Consider the following 14,540-nt stretch of genomic DNA (forward strand, 5'->3'; position numbering starts at 1 on the left):
CAGCTCCCTTAAACTGTCCTATTTTGAAATTATTTTTTCTTTTTGGATCTTTGATTGATTTTTTTCTACTCTGCCTTCTAATTCACTGATCTGATCCTCAGCTTCCTCTAATCTGCTGTTTATTCCTTCCGATGTATTCTTTATTTCTGCTATATCATTCTTCATTTCTGACTGGTCATTTTTCATAGTTTCCATTTCTTTTCTCATGCTGTTGAGCATACTTTTGATGACTATTCTGAATTCTATACCTGATAGATTGCTAATCTCCATTTCATTTTGCTCTTTTTTTCTGGAGACATCTCTTGTTCTTTCATTTGGGGCTAGTTTTGCTGTCTCCCCATTTTGGCTGCCTATTTGGGTTTGTTTCTACATATTAGTTAGATCTTTTAGGACTCGGTCTTTTTGGAGGGTCTTTGGTGCAGGCCAAAGTCAGACACCATATGTGACTAGCCATAAGTACCCTGTTTGGAGCTATCGACAACCCATGGCTTGTGGTTCCCTCTGCTGGGCTGGTTTATTGTTCCCTCTTCTGGGGCTGGGTGCTTTTGGACAGGACCAAGATGCACACAAAAGTCTGCTTTTTCAAGGTGTGAGTTCATAAGCAGATTAGGCAAAGACTCCAAGCTCCCAGAAGTCAGCCTCTGCCTGCAGACTGATTGATCTTAGTCTCTTAATGAGCCTCAGGCTGTAGAAACTCCACAGTGAGAGGTTTCCCAGTGGATGGAGAAATTGTTTGCCACCAGGCAAAAGCTGCCTGGGTGGCAAAGGTCTGCCTGAGAAAGGTGTCCTCTGCTGTATGGGGGAATCACTCAGCATAGGAATTCAGATCGCTGTCCTCTAAGCTCTATCTTCAGAGCCCACTATCCTAGATTCTCCTCACACAGCTCCAGTCCACTCTGCCCTCCCTCTGCTGGAGCCCAAGGTGAGTGGCTACATAAGAAACTTTGTGTGTTGGCCCTTTAAGAGGGTACCTGCATTTCCAATGGTTTCTCCCTGACAGACAGAAACCCAGCTGCTTTTCATAGCCAGTTGTTATGGGGGCATCTTTTTCAGCTCTGGTGATCTTGGCTGGGAAGCCCAGCCTGGGATTTAGGCCCCAGAGTCCTCAGTAGGAACCCTCACAGCTCAGATCTCTCTCTGGATCTTCAGTTGCTGTCTGTGGGAGCCCAGCCAGCCCTCAGTGAATGCACTTCCTACCAGCCTCTATGTCGTCTCCACCTCTTGTCCTTGGTTTGAGGGTTCTCTCTAGCTTTTCTTCAGTTACAGTTGATTATTCAGAATGGTTTTTCTATATTTTAGTTATAATTCCAGTTTGGTCCTGTGAGAGCTGTAGTGCAGCCTCCATTCAACCCACTGTCATCTTGGGAAAATTGGTAAATCCACTTTAATGTTGCATGGCAATATTTTGTAGTTCTCAGTGTCTATAAGACTTTTATTTTTAATGAGTTCAGAATTAAAATTGTATTGTCAGTCTAATCTTTTGATTAATTGTTACTAATTTATAGAAATACACTTGCTTTATTGATCTTTAGGGGTAAACATGCTGACCCCCATTAAGTTTTATTATAGATTTATTAACATTATTTTCACATATAGGCTGGTATCATCTGTGAGAAAAGACAGTTGTACTTCATACTTTCCAATATGAATATCTATTATTGTTATTATTATTTGCCTTTTTACACTGGCTACAACCTCAATAACAATGTTAAACAGAAGTGGTGAGACCTAAAATCCTGGCTTTATTCCCATCCTAAAGGACTACATTCAACCTTCCACCAGTAAGGGTTATGTTATCTGTAGGCTTTATGCCTTTTAGCAAGCTGAGGAATTTGACTTCTATAAGTTTGTTGACAGTTTTTATCATAAATGCATGTTAGATTTTCTCAAATTATTTTTCTGTGTCTATTATAATGATAGTGGGCTCAATCATTATTTTCAGATGTTAAAACAATTTGGATAATATATGATAAAGACATATAAAGTCTTTAAAAATCATTAAAAGTCATTAAAGACAATGACTTTTTCTCTAATATCTAGAACCTCTTAGTGAACTTAAAATCACTGATATAGGCTTTTACCAGCTGTTAAAGCCACTTCTGGCTCGAGGAAATGCTGGATTTTAATTAACACTAGAATTTTGGACACTTTCAGAAATAGCCTTCTTTTGTGGCTTAGCATTATATGCTGAGAAGTGAGAAGGTTTTGTTTCCTTGTTTGTTTGTTTTTCATGTATGTTAAAATAAACATAATATAAAATTTATATAATAATATAAAATAAACACAAAATAATATATAAAATAATAATATTTTATTATTATAACAATAAAATAAAAATAATAATATATAAAATATTATATAAAATAATATAAAATAAACATAATATAAAATTTAAGCTATTTTAAAGTATATTCAGTGCCATTAAGTATATTTACAATGCTGTGAATATACCACTATCCATTTCCAGAATATTTTCATCACCAAAAAGAAACCATGTACCCACTAAACAAAAACTACCCATTAGTCTCTCCCCACACTCCTTGGTGACCTTTATTCTACTTCCTCTATCAGTCCGGCTATTCTAGCTACCTCACATAAGTGGAATCCTATAATACATTCTTTTTATCTGACATATTACACTTAGCATAATGTTTTCTAAGGTTCATTCATGGTAGTATGTATTAGAATTTCATTCTTTTTAAAGACTGAATAATATGTATACAGTATATTTTGTTTTTCCATTCATCTCTTTTAAATATATATATATTTAAAATTTATATTTATTTTTAAAAGTATTACAGATGTCCCTTTTCCCCCCCATTTACCTGCTCCCCCCAGCTCCTCCCCCCCCCCCCCGCAGGCCTTCACACCACTATTATTGGACAATGCATATATTCATATAAGTTCTTTGGTTAATCTCTTCCTGCCCCCCACTTCCCTCTGAGAGCCATTGGCCTGTTCCTTGTTTCCATGTCTCTGGAGCTATTTTGTTCATCAGTTTATTTTGTTTATTAGATTCTACATACAAGTGAGATCATGTGATAGTTGTCTCTCTCTGACTGGCTTATTTCACTCAGCATAATCAGCTCCAGGTCCCTCCATGCTGTCTCAAAGGGTAATAGATCCTTCTTTTTTATAGCTGCATAGTATTTTATTGTATACCATATTTATTTTATCCACTCAACTACTGATGGGCACTTGGGCTGTTTTGCTTTTCCTGCATTACATAAGGTTTGATGCATTCAAAGTAAGTGCTTATAAGGAAGGCTTATAAGCCACTTGCTTTTTGTTTTCTGTATGTCTTATACTATTTTTGTTCTTCATTTGCTCCATTATTGTCTTTTTTGTGTGTTTAGTTGGCTTTTTGTAGTGACATTTTTTATTCTTTTATATTTTCTTTTGTATATATTTTATAGATGCTTTATTTGTGTTTACCATGGGGATTATATGTTACATCTGACAATTATAACTATTTAATTCCAATTTTCACCAACTTAACCACAATTACATATAAAAACCTAGTCTTAGAAAGTTCCATCTTTCTCTTATACTATTGATGTCAAAAACTACATATTTATATATTGTGTGCCTGACAACAGTTTTATAATTATTTTTTATAGTTTTGTCTTTCATTTTTTTAAACTTTTAAAAAATTGTAGTTATTAGGATGGCATTGGTTAATAAAATTATATAGGTTTCAAGTGTTAATTTTATGATACATCACCTACATACTGCATTTGTGTGACTACCACCAAATGTCAAATTTCCTTTCATTACTATACACTTGACCCCCTCTACCCGTCACTACACACACCTCCGTTTTCCTTTGATAACTGTCATACTGTGGCCTATGTCTATGAATTTTCGTTTTGTTTATTCATTTGTTGCTTTCAGTTTTATATGATTCATAGGAGTAAAATCATTTGGTTCTTGACTTTTTCTGTTTGACTTATTTTGCTTCCCATGACATTCTCAAGATCCATCCATGTTGTCGCAAATGACAGTATTTCACCTTTTCTTATGGCTGAGTGGTGTTCCATTGTACATGTATACGTTCCACCTCTTCTTTATCCAGTCATCTATTGAATACTTTGGTTGTTCCCCTGTCTTGGCCACTGTAACTAATGCTACAAATACATAGGAGTGCATATATCTTTGAAAATAAATGTTTTCAATTTGGGGGAGGGGTAGAGACCCAGAATAGGGTTTGCTGAGCTCTCCTGTTGTAATTGGGTCGTGATTGTTGTCCGGTTCATGGGAGGACTCTCCCCTCAGACTGGCTGACTGTGAGGCTCAGTTACTGCCACGTCGTGTGAGCTCTCATATAGGTGCTGCAATACGCGGGCTCTACCAACTGGCTACAACCTGTCGAGCTCGTTCAGGTCCTCCTAAAGTTCCTTAGGGAACAGGCCAATCAGTAGACACCTAGAGCACTATCTATGGGAAGCCCTGGAGTCCTAGAAGGTGCCCAACAGTGATCATCCATTCTATGAGTTCCTGTGGGGCCCAAGAGCCCATGCTGAAACCACTAAGAACAGTCCTTGAAGTTTTTCACCAGGGCCACTAGGAATGACCCCCACTGTCTTCCCATGCTGATATAAGGATGCTTTGAAAGATGAGAGAGAGAAAGAGAGACCGAGACAGAGACAGAGACAGAGCGAAGTCCAGAGCTGCCACTGGTATGGTACTACCCTTAGGCCAGTAAAAGTTCCAGTGTCATGTCAAGCAACTTCTCCTATACTGGGTGAAGTCTGAGGAAGAGTCCCCACTCTATGTAGACTTTAGGCAAGTTATTTAAATTCCCTGAGCCTTTGTTGCCCATTGAATCACCAGTTTATTATAAAAGGATATATCAGGAACAACCAAATGGAAGAGATGCATTCCTCAATGTATGGGGTTATGTCATGGAGCTTCCATGCCCAATCCCAGTGCTCCATTCTTCCTAAATCTCTAAGTGTTCACTCTTTGTTTACTTTTGTTCACTCTTTTTTCTTATCTATACCTCAGACTCAATAATTTTAATTGTCCTATCTTTGAGTTCACTAATTCTCTTGAAAATCTGCTGTTAAACCCCTCTGATGAAGTTTTAACTTTAGTTATTGTACTTTCAGCAACAGAATGTCTGTGTGGTTCTCTTTTGTTCATGTATTATATTCTGAATTTCCTTTAGTACTTTGCCCATTTTTTAAAAAAATGTATTTGAGCAGATTTGAGACAGTCATTTCAAGGTGTTTGTTTAGTAAGTCCTATACCTCAGGGACAGTTTCTGTCAATCAATTATTTTGTCCCTTTGAATAAACCAAACTCTGTTTCTTTGTATGCTGGGTGATTTCTTTTTTGCTGTTGTTGAAAACTGGCATTTGATTTTTATAATCTTGTAACTCAGATTCTCTCCATTTCATAGGGTTTTCTGTTTTTTATTTGTTTGTTGTTGTTTTTATTATTATTGAAGGTATTGTAGTTCATTTTGAGACTTTTTCAAGCTATTTTTAAAGAATATTGATTGGTGTGTGTAGTGTGTCTGTTCCTTTAGCTTGTGTTCAGAAAACACTTTGACAGACACTTCCTTGAATGCCAGGAGATGAAAAAGACAAACAAAAAACACCAAAAGAGACAGAGAGAAACAACTTCCTCTCTCAGTATTTACAGATTTGCTCTGTGTGAGTGTATTTCATCAACAACTTATTTGGCTTGCTGTGAGCCTCTAGATCAACTTAGGTGAAGCATTAAGGTTCTTCTCAGGACATTTGAGCATGTGTTTGGCCTGGCGTACTCTGGACTTTCTAAATTCTTATATTTAGACAATTGCATTTGAATGTTCTAGTCTCTCAATGAGTCTCTCTCTAGTTTTACCTCATTCAGTTTTAGATGACCTACTGTAGATCTCTATTTGGAATCTCTCATCCTAAGTGTCTGTAGATTTGTTGTTCTCTTGTAGCTTTTATGAGCAGTGCTTGTTGCTTTTCCTACTTATGTTCCAAGTTATGTGAGGCTGAGATGAACAAGTCAGTTATTCAAATACTCCCCAGCCAGGTTAGAATAAACATACATAGCAATTTTCAAATAAGGTCTGCTCTGCATTCTTCAGTTCAGGAAGAAGAACAGGTAACCATGCTTCTATTACTCAAGGCTGCTATGTGCTGGGAATGGGGTTAGAGAATGGAGAGTAAAAATACTACAAAGCTTTCTTAACATTTTAAAGAAGGCTTTTTCTTTAAAAAAAATATTGATTTTTTTTTTAGAGAATGAAGGGGGAGAGAGAGAGAGAAACATCAATGTGAAAGGGAAATATCGATTGGCTGCTTCCTGTATGCCCCCTACCGGGGATCAAGCCACAACTGGGGCTTGTGTCCTAACTGGGAATGGAACTGGCAGCATTTCAGTGCATGGGACAAAGCCAACCAACTGAGCCACACTGGCCAGGGCAAGATGGATTTTTCTTTTGGTTGAACACTTGTTTTATTGTTGTGTTCCAGAGCTTCTACAAACAGGTTTACACAATTTTTGGTAATTGTTATTCTTTTCATTATTTCGGTTGGGGGACAAGAGCATGGATCTTCCTAGTCAGCCATTTTCCTGACATTACTCTTCCAAGAATTGCAGTTTCGACATGCCTAGACAAATAGTATTTATTCCCTTATTATCTTTGAGGCTTTTGGAGAGGGCCGGCATCTCCATACTCAAGTTCAACATTTCATGGCCACTTCTTTTTTCCTTTCATTGTCACTGGCTGCTATCGGGCATTATCAAAACTTGTTTATAAGATATAATTTTTCAAATTTCGACAACTATGAAAATAAAACTTTAGTTTGTCGTTTTTAAAATATGTTTTTTATTGATTTGAGAGAGAGGAAGGGAGAGGGAGAGAGAGAAAAACATCAATGAGAGAGAACCAATGATCGGTTGCCTTCTGCACTCCCCCTACTGGGGATCTAGCCACAACCCACAACGCAGGTATGTGCCCTGCCTGGGAAGTGAACTGAGGAATTGCTGGTGCATAAGATGACGCCCAGTTACCTGAGCCACAGTGGCCAGGGCAGTTTGTCCTTTTATAAACACATATAGGGTTGATTTTTTGGAACTAATGATGTAAGTATTCGTTCTCAGTTTATTAATTTTCAGGTACTTCAATGGTAGGATTTCATGTGGTTCTTTTAAAATTCTGATTTTTCTTCCAAAACCTGTTATTCTTTCTTTGGTTTCTGTTCCAGTTTGTATTCCTATAATAATTTTAAGCATATTAATTTTATACTCATTTTTAGAATATTATATTAAGTACTGTATTTCAGCATAGCAACTCTCCTATTTGTTGTGTTTGCTGGTTCTCTCAGTGCTGGTATGTTTCCTTATGTGGTTTCTATCTTTAATTCATGAGCTCATCCTTAGCAGCATTTTTTTCTATAGGTGAGCTGGATGTCCCATGCTATAGAATTATCTTATACACAGTTTGTCTTTCCTTCTGATGGATCTTGTGACATATAACTTGAGATATCCACATATAGACCATCCCAAGTCAAAATGAATTCCAGGGGGAAGTGGTTCAAGTTGGTGGCCTAGAAGGATCCAGAACTCACCTCTTGCCACAACAAACCCACAGTTATATATGGAATAACTTTTTCAGCAAGGGACCTGAAAAATGGCCAATGATAACCTCCACAGCAAAATTAGAAGGATAGCATCAAGATAGGAAGGGGAGGTGGAGACAAAGTCTTGCCGGGGATAAAACCACACCCCAATCCCAACAATTCAGGGTCAGGTCTCAAAGGTATGGGACTTACCTGACGAGAGAGACATTTGATCCCACATCAGGCATCCCAACCCTTAGGCTTTCCACAGAAAAGATGAGCCCCCAAAATACCTGGCTTTGTAAAGCAATGGAAATGACATGCAGGAAAACAATAGAGTTCTAGGGAATAGAAAAGCCCCTCTTACAGGGCTCACACACTCACCTCCTTAATCCAGAAACCAGTGAAAAACATCAGACTGAAAATCCTGGACCTTAGGCAAGGGACACACAATTACCTGTCTTGGAGTGTCTTCCAGGGAGGCAAGAGACAGTTGGGTCTGTTCCTCCAAGGAATTTGAAAGACTACTTTTTAACAGAGAGGCCCAGTAATGAATTTGAGTTGCCATGATTACAAACATCTTTTTAAGTGTGTTAAGGTGGCAAGACTTGTGATAGTCTCTGTAAAAAGTTTTGATGTGCCTGACTGTCATTTTTATCTTGCAGCTAGTGGATTTCTTACCGAGTTTCAAGCAGAATCTGGCCACTGTGCACCAGTGGTTAGGGGACGTTTTATTCTTTGCTTTCAGAATAAGTAGCATTTCCCACTGAGGGGCTTTCCTCATCAATCCCACTCTAGGAGGCAGAGCCAGCCTAGGCACTGCGCAACGTGTGGGATCTAGATGCGTGGGTAGCAGAATAGTTTTCTTTCCAAAGAATTCTTTATATAAACCATAGCTTTGTAGATTTGTTTCTGGTCGGGAACAAAACCCGAGGTAAGATAATTCGGCCTTTGCAGCCAGTGAGGAGAGCTGAATACGTCTGGCTCTTCACATTAGGCAGTACCTGAAACCCACCTGGGGATCTTGGGAACGTCTGTTCCACACTCGCATTATGTCCCGTTTTGTTTTTCGTCTCCCAGTGCCAAACCTCCGTGAACTCCAAGGGACATTCAATCTTTCCAGTTTTCCCACCTGTAATGAAATATACAAATGCAAGAGCCCCATGAAAAGAACTCAAGTACAATTGCTCTTCAACCATTAAGTTTCAAACAGTGGAAAATCCGGTGAAGCAGTCTTATCAGAGCTGGTCACTGAACCACAGATCTGGAAGCATTTTTTTTTCCCTCTTAAATGTTCTTATATAGCTGTGCTCTTGGATGTTGCCAAATATAAATTATCAAAGGAAAGCAGGGCAATAACATGTACTGTGCTCGACAATGCATGTCCCATGGGCGCATTTTGCACCCACACGTCAATAAGAGCTTTCACGGCAACATTTCCACGCGGGTCTCAGCCTGTCCTTTGCCTGACCACGCATGACTGGGCACTCCTCCGTGGACAGTGCCCTACAATTATTGGAGTACAATTCTAATTGCATTGCTTTTTATATTTTGAAGGAAAGTTGGAAATCAGAAATACAACCTGTGAAGCCAGGTTTATGTTATAAAGATTTTTTTTTTTTAAATGTAAGGTTTCAGCCTGGCCAGGTGGCCCAGTTGGTTGGAGGGTGGTCCCCTACACGGAAAGGTTGCCAGCTCGATCCCCGGTTGGGGTGCCTATGGGAGGCAACCCGTCAATGTTTCTCTCTCTCTCTTTCTCTCTCTCAAGTCAATAAAAATGTATCCTCGGGTGAGGGTTAAGAACATAAATTTTTTAAAAAGCAAGGTTTCAAGAATAGTTTTATAGGCATCGTTAGCTTTTTAAAAGGCAGCAGTTTCCCGCTGTCATTAATGATACGCTCAACAGTTTAATGTAACGCTACTTTTAATTATCATAGCCCTTTCTTTTAAATATCAAATTTCCCTCTCTGCACCGTCCTGCGTTCTCTTTGGAGTCTCACCTGTCACTGTAAATGCCATCACTATCCCTCCTTTAGATGCTATGACAGGCCCCCTCTTGTCCCCGGCTTCATCTCTTTTTCCACCCTTTATTGTGCTACAAAGATCCCTTTTTCATAGTTTACAGCTGTATCCGCTTTCCACACGTGGCAAATGATTGCCCCGGTAAAGGTATTTTCTGTTTCAATCTTACACTTTCCCAAGAGACGACAAAAGGGACAAGCTTTCGGGAGCTGGTTTCACTGAGAAAATTGTTCGGAATCGCCCCGTTCCTGGGCAGGTTAACGCACGCGCGCAATCCCAGGGTAAGTGCCACTGTGCCGGACAATCTGTCCTTATTCTCCGTCCTTTCCATTTAGCATCCCCCTCACCAATTAAAGTCATACAGCCTCCCAGTACCTGCTCCCAATTAAAGCTGAGCTGTATTACCTGCCCCGATGCAGCCGGGCCCAGAGGCCGGCCACTTACCCACATTCATTAGGCCCGTTCGTTATCAAGGGGACGGTGGCAGGAATTCAAGCCTCACCGAGGCTTTCAGGGCTCACCGAGATGATCAGCTTTCCTCCCAAGGCCCCAGTAAGAACGAGGGTAAGTAGAAGGAGAAGGAATTCATACAGTAGCAAGCTCATTGTTTCTGCTTTGGTCCTGTCCTCTCTACCTCGACCCAGCAAAAAGATACAGCACAGGTAAAACACACACACACACGCACACACGCACACACAATTCATCTTATTTAAAGGGTCACTTTTCTCTCCCTTTCCAGCCAAAAGCACCCCCCCAGCTTTGTTCCTCTGTCTTCACTGCCCTCCCCTTTCAAGCCCTTTCTCTGAGGCCACAGTGAGCCCTAAAGAAAGGCTCTGAAAGTGACCGGGACGCCCACTCACTGGGAGCTTTGTCATCTTAAAGAGCAGGGTTTTCTAGCTTCAGCCGGGGCTCCATTTGTGAGAACAGTTGTTCCTCTCCCCACAGCTTAAAGCAACCCCGAGAAAGGAGGGTGTGGACGGGTGAGAGGTGCTAGGAGCGGGGACTCAATACTGCGTCCTTTACGGGCTAGCGGGGTCTCTCAGGTACTTTTAGGGATAAGGCACAGAGATATGTAACTAAAGCTCTACCTTCATTTGGAGAGAGGAGTGACAGCTGGGAGCTGGGAGCGCCTCTGCCATGATTATTGGTCAGAAAAAAAAATCAAGAAGGGGACATGTCACAGATGGAAAAGATCTTAGTTAAAGAGGGAAAATGTGGGAAAAAAACACTGCAAAGAAAACGCAAGCTAGATGCCCGGGGTGGCTGCCAGGGGTAGCAAAATTCAGGTCCTGACACTCCTGTGAAAATGAACAGTCATGAAGTCCTGAACACGTATCGCTCCCTCAGCCCTGAAGAGACCCAACCTGAGCGGTGACTCGGGCCCTGGTGGCCCTCGGGAGTGGAGGGTCCCTTGAGGCTCCCGAGTCCTTTCACAGCAGGATGCAGAGCAAACCCAACCCATCTAGCCTGGTGAAAGAGGCTGAGATCCTTCAGCAAAACGCCCCTTTAAAGGCATTTAATTAAAAGATGGAATTAATATCCTCTTACATTTTTGAATAATCACTTTAGTCAGTAACATTTTAACAGGACTTGGGTGACCTCAGGCCTCCAGCAAGCAGGCAGCATGGAAATCCCGATCCTAGGGAAACTCTGGACACAGAAAAAGGAGACGATGCATGGTGCGTGGATGATCGGTGCAAATCTGTCCTGAGCAATCCTGAAATTAGCTTTACTATAAGTCTTCATTGTATACGTACAAATCTCATCAATGAACAACACCGTATGCATATCCATGGCTTTTTTTTTTTTTTTTTTTCCTTGAGGGAGGGAGGTTGTATATTAGTGTTTTCCTCTCAATTAACTTCTAGGCAATTTTCCCAGCTAAATGCATAACATCATTGGCAAGATGCCAAACAAAACCTTAAGACCCAACACTAAATTCTGTACTTATACAGGCAGCTTAGATTTTCATGCAGTGAACTGGAAGCGTGCCAGCAACTCCCACTATAAACCCAGCAGTGGGAAAGCTATATATTTTTTTATCAAGAAACTCTACTTTAGATTTCCAAGACCACTTGAAAATTGCACTATTTTAATGTGCCTTTTAGACAAAATAAAGGAAAGATTTAACCTGCTATTAAATTAACACAATTAGCTATTTATTCCATGTAACCTTACACTTCAAATGATGTTAAATCACATAAACTGGAAGCGAACAAAATTTTAGTGATTTCTGGAAATTACAAGATTCATTCTAGACAGTAAGTCTTTATATATTTTTCCTTATGCCTTTCACTGACAAAAGTATCAGAATACTTAATCTTTAAGATATATGTGTGTGTGTGTGCGTGTATGAAATGTAGTCGCCCAGGATACAGTGAGGCTGAGGGCCTGAGGAGTAGAGGCTGGAGGAATAAGCAAATAAAGGAAAGCTAACCAAATAGAAATTTACACAACAGTTATTCTTTGGAAGGCTTGCCATCAATTCCTCAATCTTTGCTTTTTGGTTTTGCTTTTATTTGTACATGCCACTCAACACATGTGTTCTTCGAATTATGTAGTGCTTTTCAAAGGACTAGCTGCAGCCACCCTGCTTTGGATCTTGCTCAAGCTTTGTTGATGTTAAATATAGGACCAAACTCTACGAGTTTGAGTTCAGGTCCAGTGGGAACTACAAGTTGAGGTAAAAAACACTTTTCAGAACTTGTATAGTGTCTGATAAACCTCTTTCAACACTAAAGAGCTTTTGGAAAACAACATTTTGACGATTTAAGAGGCAGTGAACCAGAAACATATGGATTAAGTTTCTCCTGAAATACTCAGGGGTTTAAAAATTAAGGAGAAAATGCTTGGCCAAACAAATTTTGCTGAACAAAAAAAAAAAAAAAAAAAGCAAGACAGTCCAAAACCATTTGCCAAACCCAAAGTACAGATGAACTGTCCTTCCTTCATATTAACCATTACTATTGTGTTTTAAATTTTTCACTTGACAAATATGGAGTTTTAAACACATCTGGAATGGGTTCAGAGAACAGCAGTTCACATCAAAGTGATTGTGAAATTTTAAAAACAAACCATAAATCACAACCAAACAACATCGTGAATTTGTCTACATAAGCTCAAGAGCCAGGAGGTTGGCCGGGCTCGCACACAGTCGCGCCCATGGAAGGTGCCGATGTCTGTTAAGCAGGTCGGGTGTTTCAAAGATGGATGGGAGGGCTCTGGTGGGGCAGAATGTGGAAACAAAGTCACCACTCACGCAGCCGCCTACGGCACCGGTTCCAAGCAGCCAGACACAAGACAGGCACCAGCGCCCGGTTTAATATAAAAATACACAGAAAGATGATAGCTTAGGTCACCTCCTTAAACTCGGTTACTTAGAAGGCTTTGAAATCAGCCTGAGAAGGTATTAGAAAGATACCAATCCCAAAAGACTTCTTCATGTTCATTTCTTTGGTGGTCAGTAACTTTCAAAGAGTAAAGAGCAGCTGCTATTGCCATTGGGGCCTCTGTAAGTTTCAGCAGCAACACCAGGCTCTCATTGTACAAAACAACAACAGCAAAATAGCATCACAGGCCATAAAGCGGAAAGAAACGACCTCCGCAACCTTTCACGCTGTCTTTTCCTAGATTTGTCTTCTGTTCCCTCCGATAGTGGTTGGAAGAGGCACATTTCATGCCACGGATGGCAGGTGTGATCTTGGGAGAGCCAGAAGGAACAAGGACTTTGAAACTCACGACACCAGAGGCAACATGTATGGAAAATAGAAAGACAGAGGCCAAGGAGAGAAAGGATGAGAGAAACAAGGGACAGAACACAAAGCCAAAGGAAGGAGCCAGGGAAGGCGGGAGACAGGTAGACGGTTGGCACACACACAGCATTAAGGGAGAGGGGAGTGTGGCCAACTTGATAAACACCTGCTATACATTTTGTCATGTATAATTTATTTGCCATTGATTTATTTTGGCACTTAATTAGCATTCTCCAAGCAAGCAAATTATAATTGCAAATGATCTAATGGTGGTAGAGGTGGTGGGAGTGGTAGTGACAAGATAGGTCAACTTTCAGAACTTTAAAATGGTCTCTAGGATAGAAGTGATACTTTGACGTGAAAAAACTCCCTTTAAATATTTTGGAAGAGTCATAAGAGTCGTTTGACATTTAAAATACAGCAGCAGTTAACTAGTTGACTATGGAGAACTGATATTTAAGAACAAATGTATTCATGCTTCTGAAACATCACAAAATCCCTGAAAAACTCTGGGCATATTTATAAAATTGACTGTGCTCTGTATGGTCTATTTTACATGAGAGACTTTTGCGTCCACAGACTATAGTGACTGCAACAAAATATATTACACTATTGGGAGAATAAATTATTTTTTGCTTGAAACTCTTGAAGAAGTGGGAGAAAAGTGATTATATTAGTGGACACATTTCTTAAATATGTATTAATGAGTCAATTGGCAATTGAGAAATAGCTTAACATATCATTTTTCCCATCTCCTAACTAAAAAATAATCCTTCCATAAGGGCAGTCCAGAAGATTGGGCATGATTCATAGCGCATCTTATTACCCCCCTTAATTTGTATCTATTTATATAAAAATTAGCATAATTTGATTTAAAACTTCTATTACTTTGTAAGAGATTTTTTCACACATTTCTCACCATGAGCAGCAGCAGGCTTTTAGAAAGAATTTTCGGCTGGGAAGAAGTAGTGTATGCTCGTGTTGGAATATAGCTCACTCTAACCCCTACAATCCAAAATTACAGGGAGACAGACAAGAAAATATAGTATTTGCTCAAGAGTCTTTGTAAGAATTTTTAAAAATATTATTTATTCAAAAAACAAGGTAATCTGATTTTAAGTGCATGGGCTTTGATTTAAAATACATGTTTAAAGACCTGAGTCCAGCTTCTTTCAGAGGCCTGACAGGGTCTGCTTGTCCT

Source organism: Miniopterus natalensis, chromosome 13 (assembly GCF_054644295.1).
Source record: "Miniopterus natalensis isolate mMinNat1 chromosome 13, mMinNat1.hap1, whole genome shotgun sequence".
Lineage (NCBI taxonomy): Eukaryota > Metazoa > Chordata > Mammalia > Chiroptera > Miniopteridae > Miniopterus > Miniopterus natalensis.